At 49.3% G+C, this 23209-nt stretch overlaps 1 long non-coding RNA gene across 1 annotated transcript; it reads left to right on the top strand.

Moving 5' to 3' along the window:
- The first annotated feature begins 3300 nt into the window (after positions 1-3300).
- LOC140903768 (uncharacterized) lies at positions 3301-23046 on the top strand. The gene is made up of 3 exons (XR_012156337.1): positions 3301-3472; positions 4489-4634; positions 22747-23046. It is a non-coding gene; the product is annotated as an uncharacterized lncRNA (long non-coding RNA).
- The last annotated feature ends 163 nt before the right edge of the window (positions 23047-23209 follow it).

The following is a 23209-nucleotide window of genomic DNA, read 5'->3' as shown; positions in this document are numbered from 1 at the left end:
TAAGCAGATGCCTCTCGTCTGAGGCCTATACTGCAAGCCCTATAGAGCAGATATGTTTGTATAGTACCCAGTACAACGGGGCAAAGTGCCGCAGCAATAGAAGTTAATGAAAATAATGGCATGGTGTGTGCTTTATGCACCCTCCTGGGTTAGCGAGTCTCCTGCTGTTGGATGAACAGCAAAGAGCCTGGAAGCCTTGCTTCTGATACGATGTGTTCTCGGTTACGTTCACAGCACCAACTGTAATGTTAGTGGCAGTGCAGCCTGACCTTGCCACCCATGTTTCCATTTCCCTGCTCTATGGAGTATCCAGCTCTGGAACCTAACATCCCACAGGTGCAGGTCTCTACAGGCCTGTGGCATCAGTGTGCCAGGAATGCCTCCTGCAGGAGAAACAGCAGGCTGCCTACATACATCCAGCTTGGCACATGTGCCCTGTCAAGCTGGCAGGTCTCCTGTGTGTACAGGCACAAGGCCATGCTGACAGATGGGCCGTGTGGGCCTTGCATTTCAGCCCTACATGCTTTGTATCTAAGTAAGTGGGGCTGAAATTCAAGGCCAATAGACTGAGACCTGTAAGATTTTAGCTTAGCTATACGAGGCCTTGAAGGAAAAAAAATGCTGATATAAGTAATCAACCAAAGAATAACCAGATGCCCTAAGATTATGGGAAAAGATGTACCAATGGGTAATATGGCAAAAACTTAACAGTAAAAATAATTTTTTGCTTACAAGATACATGGTAATCACATTTTTCTAACACATAACCACAAAGTGCACTATGTGTGGAAATGCTAATAAGATATAGTCAGAATTACATTATAAATTAGAAAAATTGAGCTCCCTATGGAAGACTCCAGCAGAAACCATCCCTCTACTGATGATCAATCCATGAAAGACCCATCAGACCCTAACGCTGTTGGTGAGGATAACTATATTTGTAACTTGGGCGTAGGTCTGTATAAAATTTCTGTATGTTTGGGTAAGCATAACTTTAATAAAACTAGACCTTGAATGTGTGTGGTCACTACCCTTGGTCTTTATGTGTTCCTAGAGACTCTAAATCTGAAGCAAGTAGCAAAGGTGACTTTCACTCTAAGCATAAAACTGTAGCAACCAGAGCCAAACCCACGGTGGTACAATACCACTTTACAAAAGGCACTTTAAATAAAAGAAACGGCTGAAGCCGAAAGGGGAAGGAGACAAAGGACGGCGTAAGGGTATCAGCTTGATTTGAGGAAGACAGAATCCCTAGCTAGCCATGTCAGAGCAGCAGCTGCAGCACCTGGCCTTCCTCAACAGCTGCCCTGCGAGCAATCGGACAGTGGTACCTGAGGGGATTAGTGCTGAGAAAATGACGCTTCATGTGCCTTGTACGACCTTGGGAAAATCGCTTTCTCTAGGCCTCAGCTCCCCAGCTAGACAGTGGGAGTACCAGCATCAATGGGCAAAACTCTTGATTTGGGGGGAAATCAGGCAGCTGGAAAAGTCCTGTCCCTGATCTTAGCAGGAATGCACCAGGGGTGGGGCCAGGCTGGGCAGCAGCATCCCCACAGTCGCTGGGATGGCCTTGGTCATCAAAAAGCCTTTCTGGGTGAAATCACAGTGGGAGACGAGGTCAGCTGGGCCTGGCCTCAGGCAGAGTCCCAGTACAAATGATGGCGGGAGCAACCCCAAGGCTTTGCCTGTCGGTGTGGAGGGAGCAGCAGGCTCCTGGGTTTGTTGATCCCTGGGTGTGAGGAAGGGAGCAAGGAGACTGTGTGAGGCTCAGGGAGACTGTACTGGAGGTGACACTGGGCACCATGTGAGGCTGCCTGTGTGTGACTCAGGGCACTCTGGGGTGTGGTCTGTGACTCAGGGCACTCCAGAGGTTGGTCTGTGACTTGGGGCGCTCCGGGGGTTGGTCTTTTTGAAGGAGCTGTCCCAGGAAACCTGTCAGGGTGCTCAGTACACACTGCCAGTTGGATGTCCGGGTTATTTTTACCTCAGAGATGGCAGCCCTAGGCCTGGGTGGGGGAGAAGGGAGGGTGCAGTGCCCAGGGGCCTGGTTTGTTCTGCATAAGCAGCAAAGTATGTAACCCTCTACTATTACCTCAGAATATGCAGCTTTCCTTGTACTTACCCTAGAGAATACCCTGGAGGCACTGCGGATGCTGAGGTGACATTGCTTAGCGCCTCAAGGCCATTTGCATATTTTTCAAGAGTACCCACAGTAGATGCACACGGCCCTCTGCCCCTGCATACAGCTGGGTGTGTTAGGTGCTGTACAAGCACAAGCCTTGTTAAAGCCAATAGCTGCAATGCACTCTCTTTCAGGTGCAACAGAAGAAGCAAGCAAGCCCCTTTCTCTCATAAAAATAGCTGGGGGGCTTCCACCTGGGGTACTAGGCCATGTGACAGGTCTGAACTAAGCCACAAAGATTGAGGGGTGTCCAGGGGGCTGGGATATCAGTTGCAGCCTATCAGTGTTGCAGGCGGAAAGCCAGGAGAAGTTGTTGAGTGTGTGACCCTGAGAGGAAGTAGAGAGTTGGGGCTTCTTGGGCACAGAGCTTGCTGGAGGAGCAGACTTGGGAATCTCTGAGTAAGGAAACTGCCTGCTGCTATTCTTTCCACTGGGTTCAGGGGAAACAGGGGACTTGGGGAAAAAACGTGCACAAATAAGCAAGAACAGGACAAGAATAGATCTGACTCATATCATCAATTTCTCATCCCAATAGAAACAACCTGAAAGTCCCTGACTACTGACTAACAATCAGGCCAAAGTATATTAAATAACACCTGTCAGAAAAAATCTGAGAGGGTTTTGCCTCAGGTCCCAGTCAGGAAAACAGGTGGGAGGGAGGAGGAGGGAATTGTGCCATAACACGGGCAAGAATCAGCTGAACTCAAAAGCTCTAAGCAGCCATCAAGTGACTTTGCAGCTGAGAGAAGATCCTAGACTTACTGGAAGGCACCAGAGGCAATTGCCCTTGTAAACTGTGTGTCTGTTTGCTGAGTGCCATCACAGGGTTTCAATTACGTATAACAAAATAAGACATCATCATTCTATTTACAAGCAGGGGGTTGTTATATAGGTTGCCAATAAAATATTTAAATGCAAAGTGCCTTTCTGCTGCTAAACCCAGGGTTGTGAGTTAGATCCTTGAGGGGGCCATTTAGGGATCTGGGCCAAAAAGTGGGGATGGTCCTGCTTTGAGCAGGGGGTTGGACTAGATGACCTCCTGAGGGCCCTTCCAACCCTGATATTCTATGATTCTATGAATGGTTTCTCCCATTTATGACTCTGGTGCACAGGGAATTTTATCACCCACCTGCATTTTATTGGCTCTCCTGTGTCTCTCATGCACAGAGTCACAAAACGCTTTGGAGTTAATGGCAGGCCCTGGGGATGAAAGCATGTGGAGGGCAAGCGGTGGAAAGGACCCACGCCAGAGCATCACAAGTGCTGGAGCAGCCCTGCCTGTGATGCGTGGTGAGGAGAGGCCTAGACTGAGAAGCTGAGGGGTGGGGCAGGGGAAGTCAGAGGGGCAGAATGGAGGTGGTGGGGATGTAGGTCACTGGAAAAGCAGAGAAGGTGGGTGGAGTGAGTTTATGGAGAGCTGTGCAGAGCAGGAAGCTGAGTTTGAACTGGATCTGAGGAGCCAGTGAGGGGGATGGAGGAGAAAGGGGATGGGCGTGGAACCAGCAAAGGGGACAGAAGGCAGCTGGGAGTTTAGACAAGAAGGCAGTGAAGCTGGGGGAGGAATGGACCAACTATCAGACCAAAGGTGTCACAGGATAATAAATAACACCAGCCCCAGGATGAGAAAAATCTAAGATGGTTTAGTGTCTTTTTCAGTACAGTTGGGAATACCAGGGGAAATCATCCCCTAACCTACATGGGCAATGATCGGTTGAATCAGAAAGCCCTAACCAGCCACCAAGCATGGGGGAATCCAGCAAAGGGGCTAGAGAGCTGAGGCATGGGCAGTGGATGGAAGAACAGAGACAATGAGTGAAGCAAATCTATGGAGGACTGTGAAGGGGATAGACAGAAAAGCAGTAAAGGTGACGCTGGCTTTACCAATGCAGAGACCCTTGTTCTGATGCTTGGACGTGCTCTGCAGAAGGTCTGTGGGGCCCACGCCACAGAGGCGCCTGAAGGAGAGAAGTTGGTGAACATGCAGGGTTTGCATATTCCTCCCAGCCGGACTTTTACTTTGCAGACAGGGTTTTAAGACACATAAAGAGAAACAAGCAGCACATCAGAGAAGATGAATCTTGTCCACCCTGTCACTATACATCTCCCAAAGTGTGCTCTGTGGGAATTTTCATTAGCTTTCAGAGGGGAATCGCGCTGTTCAAATTAATTGACAATTATCCCAAATGATGCACAGTATTAGTTGTGTTACATGGTTGTTCCCTTTGATGTCAGCATCTTCATCAAGCTCTCTGACTGAAGCTACACTTTTATGCTAATGTGTTTTTTTTTATTTTATTTTAATTCAGACTGCGTTCTGGAGGAATTACAGCAACATTCAAACTGATCCGCTATGAGCTTGAGATCTGTTCTTAGAGGTTTGTATAAGGATCAATCACAGAGCAAAAGAAAACAGAGGACAGAGGATAAAGAATGTAGACCCCGATCCTCAAAGGTATTTGGACTCCTAACTTCCATTGATCTTGGCCATACACCTACTTCAAAATTCACTGTTGATCTCATACTTTCCCTGGGTCCAGTTCCCTGGACATTAGTGGGAGGTACATGGTGAAAGGCTTGCAGGGTTGGACCTCCCACATGCATGGAATTCCCATTGAGGTAGCCCGATGCTACCCTGGCTTACACCTCCCCCTCTTCAGTGGAGATGTCAGGGTTCCTCCCCACTCTGAACTCTGGGGTACAGGTGTGGGGACCCGCATGAAAGACCCCCTAAGATTATTTCTACCACCTTAGGTTAAAAACTTCCCCAAGGCACAAATCCTTCCTTGTCCTTGGACGGGTACTGCTGCCACCCCCAAGTGAGTTAGACAAAGATTCAGGAAAAGGAGCACCTGGAGTTCCTGTTTCCCTAAAATATCCTCCCACGCCCTTCACCCCCTTTCCTGGGGAGGCTTGAGAATAATCTATCAACCAGATAGGTAAACAAGGTGAGCACAAACTAGACCCTTTGGTTTTTAGGATCCTAAAAACCCATCAGGTTCTTAAAAACAAAATTTTATTATAAAAACAAAATAAAAAAAGCACCTCTGTAAAATCAGGATGGAAGATAATTTTACAGGGTAATCAGATTCAAAACACAGAGGATTCCCCTCTAGGCAAAACTTTAAAGTTACAAAAAAGAGGGATAAACCTCCCTCTTAGCACAGGGAAAATTCACAAGCTCAAACAAAAGATACTCTAACGCATTTTCTTGCTATCACTTACTATTTCTGTAATATTAGAGGTATCATTCAGTAGGAGCTGGATTACTTTGGTCTCTCTCTTTGTCTCCCGAGAGAACACCAAACACACAGCACCAAAACAAAGCCTTTCCCTCCCACCCCAGATTTGAAAGTATCTTCTTTCCCCATTGGTCCTTCTGGTCAGATGCCAACTAGGTTAATTGAATTGATTAATGTCTTACAGGTAAGGGGATTCTGTACCTCTGGCCAAGAGCGATTTTATATTACTGCATACATAAAGGTTTTTACCCTTCCCTTTATATTTATGACAGGAGTCCACAGAGATCCAGGGTTTCAGATCTGCCATAGGGACCTGAGAAGTGAATTCTCCACTGATTCCCCTGAGAGAAGGAAAGCAATACCCACTGCAGCAGGAAATATTGCCCAAGGTGCAGCTCCTACAAGACCAATAATGAGGCCTGGCTTTGTTCACTGTATTATTGTTTGATGGCTTTATGCCAGTTGAGACTCTTGCTGGGCTGGAGCTGGTGAAAAGTGCAAAGTAGGCTTAGAGGGCTGGAGGATCAGGCCCAGGGAATATAGAGGTTAACCTTTTCTCTGATAGGGCTGTTCAAAGCCCTGTAGAACTTGATTAGTGGGGATCTTATTCCCCAGTAAATTCTGAGGCTCCCAGAACCCATAGAAAGGCGATCACTTTCCATTAGATTCTGTAACAGAGCAGCCACCACCGTTGCATCTCCTTGAGTCAGGAGGCCACTCTGCAGGCAGCCTGCCTCAGTTTCCCTCTCTTCGAGTCTCCTTAATAAACTCCATACAGGCTTCTCCCTGTGCAGACACTGCTCCTTGGGGACCGGGGAAATTGACATACAAGTTCAGAACAAAACTCAAAGTCCATAAAGTCAAACCTTTCGCAGGCCACTGTCAGCCCTACCTGGCTGAAGTCTTGTTCCCCTGGCGTCTCACAACTTTCCTGCAGCCTTCTGCTCTCAGCAGCAGGCTGGTGCTTTCTTACTGTCTCACACCACTTCCTTCCACTCCACGCTGATCCCTGAACACCCCCCTCTTAGAAGGTGTCTGCCCTGTAGCAGGCCCCATCCCCAGGCTCTTAATAAGGCAGAAGTGGGCTGGACCAGTTCCCTTTTAAAGGCTCTAGGATTTTTCCATAAGCCTGGGTATCAAAACCAGATCAAAACTGCCATCTGGGGCCAGAGACTTGAAGCCAATTTATCAAACAGGGGAACTAATTTGCAGGATAAAGATCCCTGGGGGCAGTTTCTCGGTGCAGGTTTGTCTGCTGGCCCACTGTCATGGGAAATTAAACGCATAAAGCAAACCCATGCTCTCGCCCTTTTCTTTGAAATCCCAGTGCAAATGGAATAACTCAGTTATCTAGTTATTTAGTGGATCCAGCCAGACCTCACTCACAGAGGGGTTTAAAAACAAACTCCTGAATGCATTAAAAAAACCACAAGCAATTTATCTTGCTCTGTCACTCTTCAATTCGTTTAGGGTGAGCCATGCTGCCAGTTATGAAGAGTGCAGCATTCCTTTGAACATCTGCAGCTGTAATTCACATGTGCATGCCAAATCCTCTCTTCCATGGCCTGTGTGTGTCTGGGAAAGGTCAGCTGTGCCACAGGATAATGTCTAGATAGAATGACACCCTCTTCGGGATGCTGCAGTGGGAAGCAAGCTCATTGCTGGCATCACCCACACCTCCCCAGCTACATGCTAACCTCATCCTGGCCAGTCCCACATGGGTGTGATCCATGCACAGCAAATATCAAGCCCCATTTGGAGAGGGCTGAATATCCACTCAGAGCATCTTCTACAAACACAACTTTCCATTCAGCCGTTTGTACGTTGCAGGCTGGCACTCGAGGACAGATGCAGCTGGCATTGGGCATAAAGACACACAGGTGTGGGCAGGGATACAATGCCACAGGAACCAACAGGGGCTGGCATCTGCATGTTACAGAGTAACCTACACAGAGAGTGGTGCTAAGCCTCCAGTGCTCCAAAACATACCATCTTCGCTCCTGAGAGGAGAGTCCCACCCAGACTATTAAAGCTTTTGTACCTCCACAGCTCCTTCAATCTAAGGATCTCCAAAGCACTTTGGAGACATTAATGGATGAGGTCTCAATATCCCTGGAAGGTCGGAATTATTATCTCCCTTTGGAGATGAGAAAATTGTGGCTCACAGAGGGGAAGTACTTGCCCAGGGTCGCAGAGCAGAGCTGAGACTAGCCAGAAGGTTACTTGCCCTATACTAACAGTGGTTCTGTTGTGACCAGGATGTGGGTGGTCTCACCTAGTGGTCAAAGCAGGAGTCAAGAGTCAGGCCAGGTCAGATACCAAAACTGAAAGCCAGGTGTCAGGCATGGTGAGGCCATCTGGAGACAAACTTTAGAGCAGAACCACAGATCAATAACCAGTGTCCAGCTGGGTCAGGATCCCAGGAGGTCAAGCCAGGGAACAGGAAGCACAAGGCACACAGCCCAGAGCAGAGTGCATCCCAGGGGCTGCGTTTAAATAGGGGCTGTGGACCAGTCAGAGCCCCCAGTGTTCTGCCAATCAGCTCCTAGGACCGGGGCCCGCTGTCTGAGTTCAGCTCCTGTGCTGACCCTAGTTAGCCTCTCCTTGACTGGCAGGGGGGAACATGTTAGTGCTACAGAGTCTGGAGATGCAGGGTTCAAGAATTCCCACCCCCCAATCCCTGATAGGTTCTTTGAGATGCAATTGGTACAAACCCCACTGTCGGGGCACATGCACTGGAGATCACAGTCTTTTAAATAGTCACAGCTGCATGTGTCCTGTGGCTCCTCGTGCTCATGTACCGGAGCAACTGTGACCCTCCCTCAGGGCTCACACAAGTCAAAGTCCCTGATAGCTGAGTACCCTGAAAATGAGGATGGAGCAGGCTGTGGGACAGTGACAACAACATCTCAAAAGTCCCAGTTCATAGAATCATAGAATATCAGGGCTGGAAGGGACCTCAGGAGGTCATCTAGTCCAACCCCCTGCTCAAAGCAGGACCAATCCCCAACTAAATCAGTTCCTGTAGGGTAAGTAACTATTCTCTTTTCTTCAAGTGTGTTCCAGTGTGGGCCCTGCCATAGGTACTGGCAAGCTGCACCCCCTCTGGATAGTGGGATGAGGACATAGGTGCTGACTTTTGGTTTTGCCGGTGGGTGCCCTCCTGAGGCCCCACCCCCACTCCGCCCCTCCCCCCACCTGCCCACCGCTCGCTCCTCTCCGCCCCCTCCTTCGAGCACCTCTGCCAGTTTTGGAGGGAGGCTATTCACATTAGAGAAGAAAGATGGGTGAGGTAATATCTTTTATTGGACCAGCTTCTGTTGGTGAGAGAGACAAGCTTTTGAGCTTTCACAGAACCCTTCTTCAGGAAGAAGAACTCTGTGAAAGCTCCAAAGCTCGTCTCTCTCTCTCTCACCAACAAAAGTTGCTCCAATACAAGATATTACCTCACCCACCTTGTCTCTCTAATTTCCTGGGAACAACAGGGCTACAACAACACAGCGTACAAAAATGCAGGATTCACACAAACAGCACAGAGTGACCGTCACACCAGGGCACTATTTTCAGGATTCATCTTGGCATAATGTCATCATTACACCAAGGAAGTTGCACTAGCAGCGCGATGAGATGAATATAGCCCTGGGAGCATGCCGAACGTTCACAGGACAAGCACCCTGGGATCCACACAACACGATCGTAGTGTCCATTGAGCTCTCAGTTGAGCGGGGCTACACTCAGGGACTGAGTCCAAGGGTTCACCTAAACACAAGGGCACCTGCAAATAGCTGTACTAACAGCAGGCTCTACACTGGCCCAACAGGAGGAGTTGCACGTCAGGGCACTAATTCCCAATCCCAGTGCAAGGCAATGTGGGATCCAGGCACCAGGTCTTTAGTGCCAGAATTTGTACTCCCAGGAGAGTGGGATGGAATTATAGAAGTTCCAGGGGAAAAAGCCCTCTGTGATCATCCTGGCTCAGTCCATCTCCCTGCCAATGCAGGGCTGATCCTTACTGCATGTTTTGTCCACTCTCCTTTTAAAAGTCCCAAGCCTTGGAGTTTCTAGCTGTGACACTCTATACCAGGGGTTCTCAAACTGGGGGTCGGGACCCTTTGGGGGGGTCGTGAGGTTATTACGTGGGGGGTCACGCGCTGTCAACCTCCACCCCAAACCCTGCTTTGCCTCCAGCATTTATAATGGTGTTAAATATATAAAAAGTGTTTTTAATTTATAAGGGGGGGGGTCACACTCAGAGGCTTGCTATGTGAAAGGGATCACCGGTAAAAAAGTTTGAGAGCCACCGCTCTATACCTCGGGGGTGGGGGGTGGCGTACTGTGCTCTGTAAGCCCCATATTCATCATTTGTATATATTCTTTATATTTCATATAAAACATGCCATGTAAGGTATCATGGGAAAGGTTATGATTTGCTGAAACCCACTGTTCTGTCGAAATATGTACATCATTAAAGTGTATGAAATTATGAGATTGTGCTAAAAGAAAAGGAGTACTTGTGGCACCTTAGAGACTAACCAATGTATTTGAGCATAAGCTTTCGTGAGCTACAGCTCACTTCATCGGATGCATCCCCGCCGCAGCCCAGGAGATGTCCCCCCCATGCCCGTCCCGGTCCAGCTGCCCGGCGGGGGCTGGTACTCTCAGTCTCTCTGTGGTGGTGGGGTGTCCGGGGGATGTTTTTGGAGATGCCTCTGACTGAGCCCCCTGCCAGATGCTGCTGCTGCTGCCGTTAGTTGGCCGAGAGGTTGGGGCGAGGCTGGGAGCTGCTCAGCGGCAGCGCCACCCAAAGCAGCCTGCCACCCACAAGAAGCAGGCAGGAGAAGGAGGTGGGTGGTGGCGGGGGGGTCACTCAGCCCCTGCCCCAGGAGCAGCGTCCCTGTTGCTGACTGGCTGGTGGCCAAAAACCAGCGAAACAGCCCTGCCGGGAAGAGCTGTTTAGGCCACGCGGATCAGCGCCGCAGCTCGGAGCCAAAAACAGCTGATCGGCGGTGGCTCCCAGCTCTGCAAAACCCTGCTGATCGGCCCCCGACAGCCCCGCTGAACAGCTGATGGGGCCCACGGGCCCCGGGCCCCCTGTCCCCCTAAACAGTTGCCTGGTGCCAGTGGGTGCTGAGCACCCACTAATTTTTCCCCATGGGTGCTCCAGCCCCGGAGCCCCCACAAAGTCGGCGCCTATGGATGAGGACCACCGGCTGTGTCAGTCATACAGCGATGTGACACTGCTTTCCCAGCCTGGGCATCTGCCCTGGGGGCGAGTCCAGTGCAGGTGTGGGAGGAAGCTCAGTGGGTTACTCCGTATCGCCGCCTGGCAGATTTCAGAAATTGGTCCTTGAGCTCCGGAGGAGTGAGCCCGATGCTCCGTGGGAGCAATACACCAGCCAGCAGGTAACCCAGCACGACTGTTATCCGCTTAGACGTGCTTTGCGATGAGATGGCCTTTGGAAAGGCCAGCTAAAGCCGGCAGTCAATGGAGAGACTTGGCTCTGCCAGTGTAGTAAAGTGGGGCTCTGGAAATGTCCAGCCCATGCAGCATCCTCTCTCCCAGCGGAGAGCAAGCCTTCAGAGAGAATCCAGGCAAGTGAACTGCTGGAGTGAGAGGGAACCTGGAGACCACCCTGGGGATGAATTTAGGGTGAGGTTTCAACACCGTCTAGTCCCTGTGACATGTTGTGCAGGGACCAGTGGGCCTGGAGCTCCCGCGATCTCCTGGCTGATGTGAGAGTGACTTGGACGACTGTCTTCAGCATGGGATGAAGTAAGGAGCCTTTTGACAGGGGCTTGAAGGGAAGCCCCAGAAGTCTCCAGAGGACAGTGCTAAGGTCCCAGGCAGAAGCAGGTTCCCCGGCCAGTGAGTAAGTATGCAGTGGACCCTTGGATAACTTTGATACCGCTGAGTGAGAGAAGACAGAGCATGACTGTACAGGTCGCTGTTAAGCAGAGCACACTCTCAGGAGAACCGTAATGGAGCAGAATGGAAAGCTGACGCGAGTAGTAGTCAAATGCAGTAAGTAGTCGAGGATCTTCAGTATTGTAACCTGCACAGGGTCTAGGTCATGCTGGGCCATCCATACAGAGAATCTCTTCCAATTTGATGGACAAGTCTTTCTGGAGGGTATCTTCCAACTCTGTATCAGGATCTTCTGGACCTGTCCAGAGAAGTCCCTGTCCTTGGTACTTAACCAGCCAGCGCTGTCAGGGGCAGGGACTTCAGCATCTGGATGGGGTATCTGTCCATGGGGCTGGGAGATCAGGTCTAGGCAGTCTGGGCGTCTGCAGCAGATCTGAGAGCCAGAACTGCCTTTGTAAGCAGGAAGCTCTGAGAACAATCATGGTTCTGTCTCGTTAGACTTTGGATATTACCCTGGGGACCACAGAGCTTGGCAGAAAGAAAGCCTTGATTCCACTGCCGAAGGAAGGCTTCTGGTAATGATTCTGCATTCCATGCCCCCTTTGGAACAAAAGTTCTGATGGTGTCCATCAGCCAGGGGGATGAGACCATTGCAAGACGGACAGGATGGCTTAGGGTCTGCCACATGAGCTGCAGTTAGCACAAAGTGCCTTATCCTACTGCACAGGGGGTGGGAAGGGGGTTGTACTGAGGGTTAGTCAGATTAATTTAGATACTTCTTTTTTTTTGAATGTGTCATAACCATATAGCTAAGGTAGCCCAGAATTCCTCCTTACCTGTAAGGGGTTAAGAATCTCAAATAACCTGGTTGGCACCTGACCAAAAGGACCAATGGGGAAAGAAGATACTTTCAAATTGGGAGTGGGGGGAAGGCTTTGTTGGTGTGTTCTCTTGGGAAGCAGAGAAGCACCAGGTCAGAAAACTCCTTCTCTTATAAACCATCCTAAAGTGAGTCTCAATATTGCAAAAAGAGTAAGTAAATAAGGCAGGGTGCATTAGATTACCGTTTGTTTTCAACTTGTGAATTTTCCCTGTGCTAAGAGGGAGGTTTATCCCTGTTTTTTGTAAGTTTAAAGTTTTACCTAGAGGGGAATCCTCTGTGTTTTGAATCTGATTACCCTGTAAAGTTACCTTCCATCCTGATTTTACAGAGGTGTTGCTTTTCCTTTTTTTTTCTTTATAATAAAGTTCTGTTTTTTAAGAATCTGGTTTACCTATTTGTTGGTAGATTATTCTCAAGCCTCCCCAGGAAGGGGGTGTAGGGCTTGGGGGGATATTTTAGGGAACCAGGAACTCCAAGTGGTCCTTTTCCTGAATCTTTTTTTGTTTAACTCACTTGATGGTGGCAGCATACCGCCCAAGGACAAAGGGTTTGTGCCTTGGGGAAGTTTGTAATCCAAGCTGGTAGGAATAAGCTTAGGAGGCTTTCGTGCGGGTCCCCACATCCGTGCCCTCGAGTTCAGAGGGACGGTCTTCGTTGAAGATTTCAGAACAACCAAGGTTTTGTAGCTCTGAAGAGAACAGCAGGTGGAATGTTTGCTGGGTCCCATCCAGCTGCCGTGGGCAGGAAGAGGTAACTGAGGGAGGGCTGGTTCCCCTCCTTAAGCCCTCACATGAATGCACAAGGAGGCACAGGGTGCACATGTTGCCTCGGACACAGCTATTCAAAAGCCTCCAACCTGCATGCCTGGGGCTCAGGCACACCTATGGCAGAATCCACACCAACATGCACTTGAAGAAGAATCCAGATCTTCCAGATCATGTTCCCATGCTGTAGCAACTAGACCATGGCTTCTTTGTGGATGCTTCCTGAGGTAACACTGCCGGCCCTTAAAAGGAATGTGACTTTGCATATCCCCAATGCTAATGCTCCCTCAAAGGGAGCAACTGCATCGGGTGTTGTAGAAGGCAAGAGAGCAGAGCTGCAGACCAGATAGATTCAGCCTAGTTCTGATTCTCCTTTGCTTCTCCAGTTAGGCAACTGCAGGATTTGCAGTGTGTCAAAAAATCAGGATTTTTCTTGTGAAGATTTGAGAACAAAAGGCCTTATTGCTGGAGCCACATGAACATCTAATGTTTTGGTGAACATTTGAATTTTTCCGTTAACCAAAAAAGTGAAAAACATTTTGCCTTCAACCTGAAATGAAACACCATGTTTTATTTTTGAGGGTTTTTTACCTGTTCTCCTCCATCCTCCCTGCGGAAGGAAAAGGCCTGGGTAGAGACCGTTGAATCATGGAAGTCAACGAATGGCTATGCAGGTGGTGTCGGAGAGAAGGCTTTGGATTCTTTGACCATGGGATGGTGTTCCAAGAAGGAGTGCTAGGCAGAGACGGGCTCCACCTAACAAAGAGAGGGAAAAGCATCTTCGCAAGCAGGCTGGCTAACCTAGTGAGGAGGGCTTTAAACTACGTTCACCGGGGGAAGGAGACCAAAGCCCTGAGGTAAGTGGGGAAGTGGGATACCGGGAGGAGGCACAAGCAGGAGCGCGTGAGAGGGGAGGGCTCCTGCTTCATACTGAGAAAGAGGGGCGATCAGCAGGTTACCTCAAGTGCCTATATACAAATGCACGAAGCCTGGGAAACAAGCAGGGAGAACTGGAAGTCCTGGCACAATCAAGGAATTATGATGTAATTGGAATAACAGAGACTTGATGGGATAACCCACATGACTGGAGTACAGTCATAGATGGATATAAGCTGTTCAGGAAGGACAGGAAGGGCAGAAAAGGTGGGGAAGTTGCACTGTATGTAAGGGAGCAGTATGACTGCTCAGAGCTCAAGTATGAAACTGCAGAAAAACCTGAGAGTCTCTGGATTAAGTTTAGAAGTGTGAGCAACAAGGGTGATGTCGTGGTGGGAGTCTACTATAGACCACCAGACCGGGGGATGAGGTGGACGAGGGTTTCTTCCGGCAACTCGCAGAAGTTACTAGATCGCAGGCCCTGGTTTTCATGGGAGACTTCAATAACCCTAATAGCTGCTGGAAGAGCAATACAGCAGTGCACAGGCAATCCAGGAAGTTTTTGGAAAATGTAGCGGACAATTTCCTGGTGCAAGTGCTGGAGGAACCAACTAGGGGCAGAGCTCTTCTTGACCTGCTGCTCACAAACCAGGAAAAATTAGTAGGGGAAGCTAAAGTGGATAGGAACCTGGGAGGCAGTGACCATGAAATGGTCGAATTCAGAATCATAAGACAAGGAAGAAAGGAGAGCAGCAGAATACAGACCCTGGACTTCAGAAAAGCAGACTTTGACTCCCTCAGGGAACTGATGGGCAAGATCCCCTGGGAGAATAACATGAGGGGGAAAGGAGTCCAGGAGAGCTGACTGTATTTTAAAGAATCCTTATTGAGGTTACAGGGACAAACCATCCTGATGTGTAGAAAGAATAGTAAATATGGCAGGTGACCAGCTTGGCTTAACAGTGAAATCCTTGCTGCTCTTAAATACAAAAACGAAGCTTACAAGAAGTGGAAGATTGGACAAATGACCAGGGATGAGTATAAAAATATTGCTCCGGCTTGCAGGAGTGAAATCAGGAAGGCCAAATCACACCTGGAGTTGCAGCTAGCAAGAGATGTTCAGAGTAACAAGAAGGGTTTCTTCAGGTATGTTAGCAACAAGAAGAAAGTCAAAGAAAGTGTGGGCCCCTTCCTGAATGAGGTAGGCAACCTCGTGACAGAGGATGTGGAAAAAGCTAATGTACTCAATGCTTTTTTTGCCTCTGTCTTCACGAACAAGGTCAGCCCCCAGACTACTGCACTGGGCAGCACAGCATGGGGAGGAGGTGACCAGCCCTCTGTGGAGAAAGAAGTGGTTCGGGACTATTTAGAAAAGCTGGACGAGCACAAGTCCATGGGGTCGGATGCGTTGCATCCGAGAGTGCTAAAGGAGTTGGCGGATGTGATTGCAGAGCCACTGGCCATTATCTTTGAAAACTCATGGCGATCGGGGGAGGTCCCAGATGACTGGAAAAAAGCTAATGTAGTGCCCATCTTTAAAAAAGAGAAGAAGGAGGATCCAGGGAACTACAGGCCAGTCAGCCTCACCTCAGTCCCTGGAAAAATCATGGAGCAGGTCCTCAAGGAATCAATTCTGAAGCACTTAGAGGAGAGCAAAGTGATCAGGAACAGTCAGCATGGATTCACCAAGGGCAAGTCATGCCTGACTAATCTAATTGCCTTCTATGACAAGATAACTGGCTCTGTGGATGAAGGGAAAGCAGTGGACGTGTTCCTTGACTTTAGCAAAGCTTTTGACACGGTCTCCCACAGTATTCTTGCCACCAAGTTAAAGACGTATGGGCTGGATGAATGGACTATAAGGTGGATAGAAAGTTGGCTAGATTGTCGGGCTCAGCGGGTAGTGATCAATGGCTCCATGTCTAGTTGGCAGCCAGTATCAAGTGGAGTCCTCCAAGGGTCAGTCCTGGGGCCAGTTTTGTTCAATATCTTCATAAATGATCTGGAGGATGGTGTGGATTGCACCCTCAGCAAGTTTGCAGATGACACTAAACTGGGAGGAGTGGTAGATACGCTGTAGGGTAGAGCTAGGATACAGAGGGACCTAGACAAATTGGAGGATTGGGCCAAAAGAAATCTGATGAGGTTCAACAAGGACAAGTGCAGAGTCCTGCACTTAGGATGGAAGAATCCAATGCACCGCTACAGACTAGGGACCGAATGGCTCGGCAGCAGTTCTGCAGAAAAGGACCTAGGGGTTACAGTGGACGAGAAGTTGGACATGAGTCAACAGTGTGCCCTTGTTGCCAAGAAGGCCAATGGCATTTCGGGATGTATAAGTAGGGGCATTGCCAGCAGATCAAGGGACGTGATCATTTCCTTCTATTCGACATTGGTGAGGCCTCATATGGAGTACTGTGTCCAGTTTTGGGCCCCACAGTACAAGAAGGATGTGGAAAAATTGGAAAGAGTCCAGCGGAGGGCAACAAAAATGATTAGGGGACTGGAACACATGACTTTTGAGGAGAAGCTAAGGGAACTGGGGATGTTTAGTCTACGGAAGAGAAGAATGAGGGGGGATTTGATAGCTGCTTTCAACTACCTGAAAGGGGGTTCCAAAGAGGACGGCTCTAGACTGTTCTCAGTGGTAGCAGATGACAGAACGAGGAGTAATGGTCTCAAGTTGCAGTGGGGGAGATTTAGGTTGGATATTAGGAAAAACTTTTTCACTACAAGGGTGGTGAAACACTGGAATGTGTTACCTAGGGAGGTGGTGGAATCTCCTTCCCAGAAGTTTTTAAGGTCAGGCTTGACAAAGCCCTGGCTGGGATGATTTAGTCGGGGATCAGTCCTGCTTTGAGCAGGGGGTTGGACTAGATGACCTCCTGAGGTCCCTTCCAACCCTGATATTCTATGATTCTATGATTCCTTTTTAAAAATAAAATGAAACTAGCCAAGCCCTGGGTCAGTCCCTCAGCCCCGGAGAAGAGCTCTGTGTAAGCTCAAGCACTCGTGTCTCGCTCACCAACAGAAGCTGGTCCAATAAAAGATTTTGCTTCACCCACCTTGTCTCTCCAGCGTCCTGGGACTGACACAGCTACAACAGCCCTGCATAGTCCTGGGTAAAAGGGAAGCCGACTTACTGCACTGGGAATGCTTCATCAGGCCAATTCTTATTTAAAATAACAAATGGAAAGAGCATCTGCTGGTGTAGGTTTAGAGGCACTAAGGTATAATTAATATCTCCGTGCCAAGCTACAGAGCCGGCCGAGCACAGTCTCCAGCCATGCAGATGGAGATGTTGTAAGCCGCTCTTCATATGTCTGGAGAAGAGGAGCCCCACCCCACCTGACTGAGCCATGAGGCTTGGCCTCATTCAGCGACACCTACACAAACGGTTCCTTTTCTGCCTGGATAAATGGTGTCTGTGATGGGTTGGACCCCCCTTCTGGGATGCCACCTGATGTACTGGGGTTTCACTGAGCCTCTCCCGCTCCACCAGCCTGGATTCCCTAGCCCTGTTTTGCTCAGTTAGGCTCTCCAGCCTCTTTCCAGCACACACACACAGAGGTAGGGCCACACCCCGCTGCAGACACAGACTGAAGTCAGCTCTGCGAGAGACGAGACCCCCAGCACTCACATGTACACCCCTTTTGGGAGATAAACCCAAAATAATAACTGTCTTGCGCTGTATAGAAAGAACTACACAGCGCACGCTCATACAAATTCGCCCTCTCCCTCCATGTGGAGAGAGATGTGCACAGATTCTTGCCCCCCCAGTCCCCCCAATATGAATTGCACAAACTGGGTTATGTTATAAACAAGAAATAAGTTTATTAACTACAAAAGGTCAATTTAAAGTGATTATAAGGGATAGCAAACAGATCAAAGTAGATTACCTTAGTAAATAAACAAAAACTGCAAACTGAGCTTAACACACTAGATAGGAAAGATATAAATTAGCAAATTCTCACCCTGAGTAATAAACAGGCTGGCAGATTCTTAAGGGACAAGTTGCCTTGGCTTTCCCAAGATCCTTCTAGCCTGGGAACATCACTTCCCACAGTTCAGTCTTTGTTCCTCAGGTGTTTCCAGGTGTGTTGTTGTAGGGAGAGTGAGGTCCCTCCATAAAGTCATTTCCCCCCTTTTATACCTTCTCCCCACTTGCTGGAAAGCTCTTTCGCTGTGACCTGGGTCAAACAGTTCCCATTGTGCAGTGCTATCTCTGAGAGGTTTCTATTGCACACAGTTCCTGGGGTAATCCTTGTGCTTGTGTGCATTTCCTTAATGAGCCATTAGCATTGTCTGGCCTTTTTATTGTCGTATCTGAAAGGCTGCTTGTGGGTGTTTTCAACCTCAGGACATGTTTCAGCAACAACTAGCCAAACTTCATAACTTCACACAGGACGATAGCACATACAATCCAATGAGATATTGCTATCTAGGAGATCAAGACTTTTAGAATGACACCTCACAAGGCATACTTTGTATAAGACATATCCTAATTACATGACAGTGGTGAATATTGGGGTGTCAGGGTATAACAGTGTCATCTAGTGATTAGGGCACTAGACTGCAACTCAGGATAGCTGGGTGCTTTTTGCAGCTGTGCCCCTGACCTAGGGTGTGATCTTGGGCAAATCATGCTCACCCCTATTTCTCCATTTCAGACTGTAAGCTCTTTGGGGTAGGGGCTAAGTCTTATGATGTATCTGTGCAGCATGGAGTGCACTGAGGTCCTGATCTCCATCGAAGCTGCTAGGTACTAAGATAATAAAAGTCTCCTACATGGTCCTTGAAACCTGGGAGTGCTCAGTAGAATCTGCCAGCACACAAATGTTCCTTTGCACTGGTGGCAAGCGACACACTGAAGGTTTGGAGGTTCCGTGTGGAGAAGAAAGGTCCCAGATTAACCGCCTCTGAAGCTCTATCAAAAGATTCCTGGTACTTGCTGCTTCTGTTTGGGCACCAGGACACCATGGGGATGGGCTCGCTTGCTTGGTGTCAGGCTCCAGCGGGTTGATTTGATGCTCAGCAGCACTGACACTGGAAAAAAGTTAACTAGTCCTTTTCTGCCCTCAGACAGGGTTGTGTTGAAGTTTTGGCTGGAGGCTTCAGAAGGGCCCGGTGCAGGGATCCCTGTTTTATCCAGATTCCTCCTCTCCTCCCCACCATAGTCACCCTCTTTACCAGAGCCAGCGTCAGCAACAGGAGTCTGCAGGGGGCCAGTCCCAAGGCAGGGACATGGGCTCTGCTGACCTTAATCACTGAGTGTGAGGATCTGAGGATAGAAAAGGAGACCTGGCTAATCCCCAGGGGAGGAGGAGAGGGACCAGGAGGAGGTTGTGGGTGCTCTGTCCTGAGGCTGCTTGTGTTCCCCTGGATAATAGGGCTCAGGATCCCAGAGCCCTGAGCACTCCCTCCGCCTTTAGCACCTGATCGCCTTGCTCTCTGTTTATTGTCTCTCTTTCTTTGATTGTCTGCAGCAGGGTCCCAGCTGCTGTGCACATGTGGCGACCCTCACTTGTGTCTATAGCAAGTACCCGCCTCTCCCACACACTGGGGGTTCCCCCCTTTTGAACAAACTCTGATACCCCCGGAAATCCAGGGACCTGCATTTTGACACCCAGCAGGGCACTAACAAACCTGAATGCAGTGATCCCCTCCCCTTGGAGACGAGGGGAGGGACAAAAGCTGGTTATTGCTTTCAGTGCCGAGGCCTGGAAGGAGCATCCTCAGCAACGGGAGCGTGCAATTAACGTGCCTTCTCTGAGCAGCCTGGTGGGACGTGTGCCACGCGCCACATGCCATTAGAGCTGCCTCCTCATCACTCCCTGCTTGCGCACACTGTAAAACAGAGAGAAGTTTTCAAATCCAGCGTGGCTGTAAAACAGGCCAGTGCCTGCAAGTCATCTAACGACTCATCCTGACCCTGGAGATAAAGCACAATGGGCCAATCAGTCAGCTAAGGGATGGCACCAGTTTTTCTTTTTGCAAACTGGCCGCAAACAAGAGGTGATATTGCTCAGATTTATACCTTCTCTGAAATCACCCAGCGACTGGTTCTTGGCTGGGGGCCTCTTTGGAAGCAGTTTGTTGCTAGTATTCAACATTCAAGCCTTGTTGGACATGTTAGGACAGATTTCCGAAAGTATCCTGCGCTCAGCAGCTCCTACGGAGAATGACACTGCCCAGCATGCTGCGCACCATTGAAAACACGAGCCATGAGAGGTGCTCAGCTCCCACTCGAAGGCAGATGGAAAGGTTTCTGTTCCTTATATATCCCCACACTTCCCCATCTGTAGAGATACCCATACACAGGGGGGCTGGAACAATGTGTATAGTAGAGGTGCTGAGAGCCACAGAACCAAACTGTAAACCTTGTACATAATGGAAACCACTTAAAGCCAAAGGGTGTGGTAGTCCCCCCAGCACCCCCAGTTCCAGCACCTACGTCCATACACACACAAACTCTCTCTATATCGCCCTACCCATCCCCATGCACCCCTCTATCTATCCCCATCCATCCATCTAGCTAGCTAACCCATAAATCGTCCTTCCTTTCCTTCTTACTTTCACATTTCACAAGAACCGATCACGTGGGTGTCCAAATGAACACCTGTAAAGGGGTTTGGACACAAACCATTCACTGCAGCCGTGATTGTCTTAGCCGGTTGTTTGCCCGTGTCCATGGAGCAGCCTGCTGAGAGAAGCCATTTGTTTCATTTCATGGTCTGTTGCCATGACAGTGATTTATGGGCCCATGGAGCAGCTGCATGTGCACCCTTCTTCAGAGGATGTTTTATAGCTTTAAAATACCCATGGGCAGCTGACAACCAAGGCGTGGGTTAGGATCCCAGCTCAGTGATGCACTTGGGGTTTGGGATGGGATCGGCTCACTGTGCGTTGGTGCCGATTATTAAATTCAGAAACAATTCCCATTCCAGGGGCAGCTGTGCTGCTGTCATGGAAGTGAATTACGGTGAATAACTTATGTTTCTTACGCTGTTGAGAATTTACCCGCTTGCAGACAGGAAGGGCAGGTTTTCTCACTGGCTCTGCTGCTGCCCTGGCACAATCCAACACAGCCAGAGCCAAGGCCGGGGCTCTCAGCCTTTTTTGCTGGGATCCCCTTTGAAAATATTTCAGGCTGTGATGACCCCCCCCCATACCATGGCCCCCCCTTACCCCTGTGCTGCTGCTGGTGGCGGTGCTGCCACTCTCATGACCTCCCTGTAAATAGTCTTGTGACCCCCTTTTGGGCCAGCCCCCGTTTCAGAAACGCTGATCTAAGGCAAACCATCAAGCAAAGAAAATTCGACACCTGAGTAGTGCAGGGGGTTGCTTTAAATCTCAAAGTAATTTCGTTGTAGGGAAAGGTTCTGATTCAACAGCCCCAGAGGCTGGAGTGCTCCAGACAGATCCAGCCAGGGCAGAAGCAGTGTCAGCCTCCCCACTCGCACACACATTGCTCATTACAAGGTGCTGCAATGCTGCTCTGGAGACATCGCTTTTCAGTGTGGGAGCTGTGAGCAGGGCCTGTTGAAAGCCACCTATCCTGGCAGATCTGAAGGACCTGGGTTCTAGACCTTGCTCCCCAGACATCAGGGGAGGAGGGTGTGAATGATTTAGCTAGGAATCGTGCCTCTTGCATGCAGCATACGGATTTATCGCAGCAGGGCCTGGACGATGCAGGAGATGGAGCTTTCACAGCATTTCAAGCTTAATATGTTGGGGGCCTTTTCCTGACACAGACTCGTCCCAAGAGAGATCCATTAGGAAGCTGAGTTCTGCCTCCAAAGCGCTCTGCCAGACTGGGTTCCCGGCTCCATGCAACTCATGCCAATGCGTGATGTCAGACTGTGCTCTCCTATTAGTGACCAAGCAGGCCCTGTGAGGGGGGTTTAACCCCCTCCTGCCACAGGCTGCCTTGACTGGGAAGTGCTTCTCTCTCCTTCTCATTATTCTTTTCAGGGCCTTTTGCTAATTCAGCCTCTGATCACGTTGCCGAGGATTCTTCTGCTTGTTCGTGGGCTCTGTGCAGGGTGGGGAACACCACCTCCCTCCTCAGAGCAGAGCTTTGGGCTTCTCCTTAATGGAAGGGCTGATCCAGCTGACTGGAGATTTGTTCCTCAGCCACTCGTGCGGTGTAGGGAGGAGCCATGTGATTTTATGGCTGGTGACAGGTGCAGATTTGCCCAGCCCTGGAAACTGAAGTCTCTCTTTTATCCCATGGGTGCATCCAAATGGCAGTGGGATGAGCCGCTCCAACCAGGCCACCCCAGCCTGGTCCCTGCGACCCCACCTGCAGGGATCAGAAGAGGATGTGCCCCCATGCAGTCCATGAGATAGTGTTGGTGAGCACTGGACTGACACCTATACACATCTCCTTCCAGGCACACCCAGGACTGGGTGGTTACGAATTCCTGTCCCCTTGGGTCAGAGGGGTCCTCAGACATGGGAGCAGCCTCACAGCTTTGGGCAGTGATTGCTGCACCTGCGACATGCATCAGGAACTAGGAGAGCTGGAGGGTAAAAGCTCCCATCGGGTGTGGGCAGCTGCAGTTGCTTGGCCCCTCGACAGGGTGCTTTGTTACTGCTGACTCCCCAGCTTATTTGCTCCCTCCCAGTGTTTCGGGGTCACCAACTTAGCCAGGTTCAGTTCCTGTCTGTATTGTCCAGTCCCTGCCTGCTCCCTGCCCATTGCACATGCTCTAGCCCTACGGTGCTTTAGTGACTGAGTTCAGAGCCGCCCATGCTCTGCTGCCAGTTACAGCCTGTCCAGCTGATGAGCAGAATTAATGTGTCAGGCTGGCTGACAATTTTCCAATTAAACTTTTTTTGAGAGAAAAATCAGGGTTTTGCCTCAATGAAAATTTTCGCCAAACCTCTCTGTTTTCCTCAGCAAGTTTTTACTTTTCTATTCCATGTAACAGAGTGGTGGGTTAATCCATCAGCTGACTGGCTGGCAGTGATTTCAGCAGAGGAAGAGTCTGCCTGGATCCAACTGAAGAGCCCTACAAGCAAGGGGGGGAAGATGTTGTTTTAGACTCAGCAGACTGTGGATTTCATGATCAAAGACTCCAACTGAGACTTAGGTGAACTCAACCTACGCTTTTGGGAACGCTCAGTTTCTTCTCACCATGTTTCTGTGGGGACTGAACTGTTCAGATTTTAATTTGTTTTCTTTATTTATGTTTATGTATAACCATGAAGATAATGTCTGTGGATTATAAAATAGCCATGTTCTGCTGTAAAAATTAGATTATTATTTGTTCCTTTATCATAAGATTTGATAAAGTTATTGAATTAAATTCATTTCTTTCGTTCCTTTTGGGACTTGAATGTGGGGAGGTTGGCCCAGTGCAATCGTTGCTGAAAATCCTTAGAGACTGAACT

Source organism: Lepidochelys kempii, chromosome 27, assembly GCF_965140265.1.
Source record: "Lepidochelys kempii isolate rLepKem1 chromosome 27, rLepKem1.hap2, whole genome shotgun sequence".
In the NCBI taxonomy this organism is placed as follows: Eukaryota; Metazoa; Chordata; order Testudines; family Cheloniidae; genus Lepidochelys; species Lepidochelys kempii.
This window is presented reverse-complemented; position numbering and strand designations above follow the sequence as displayed.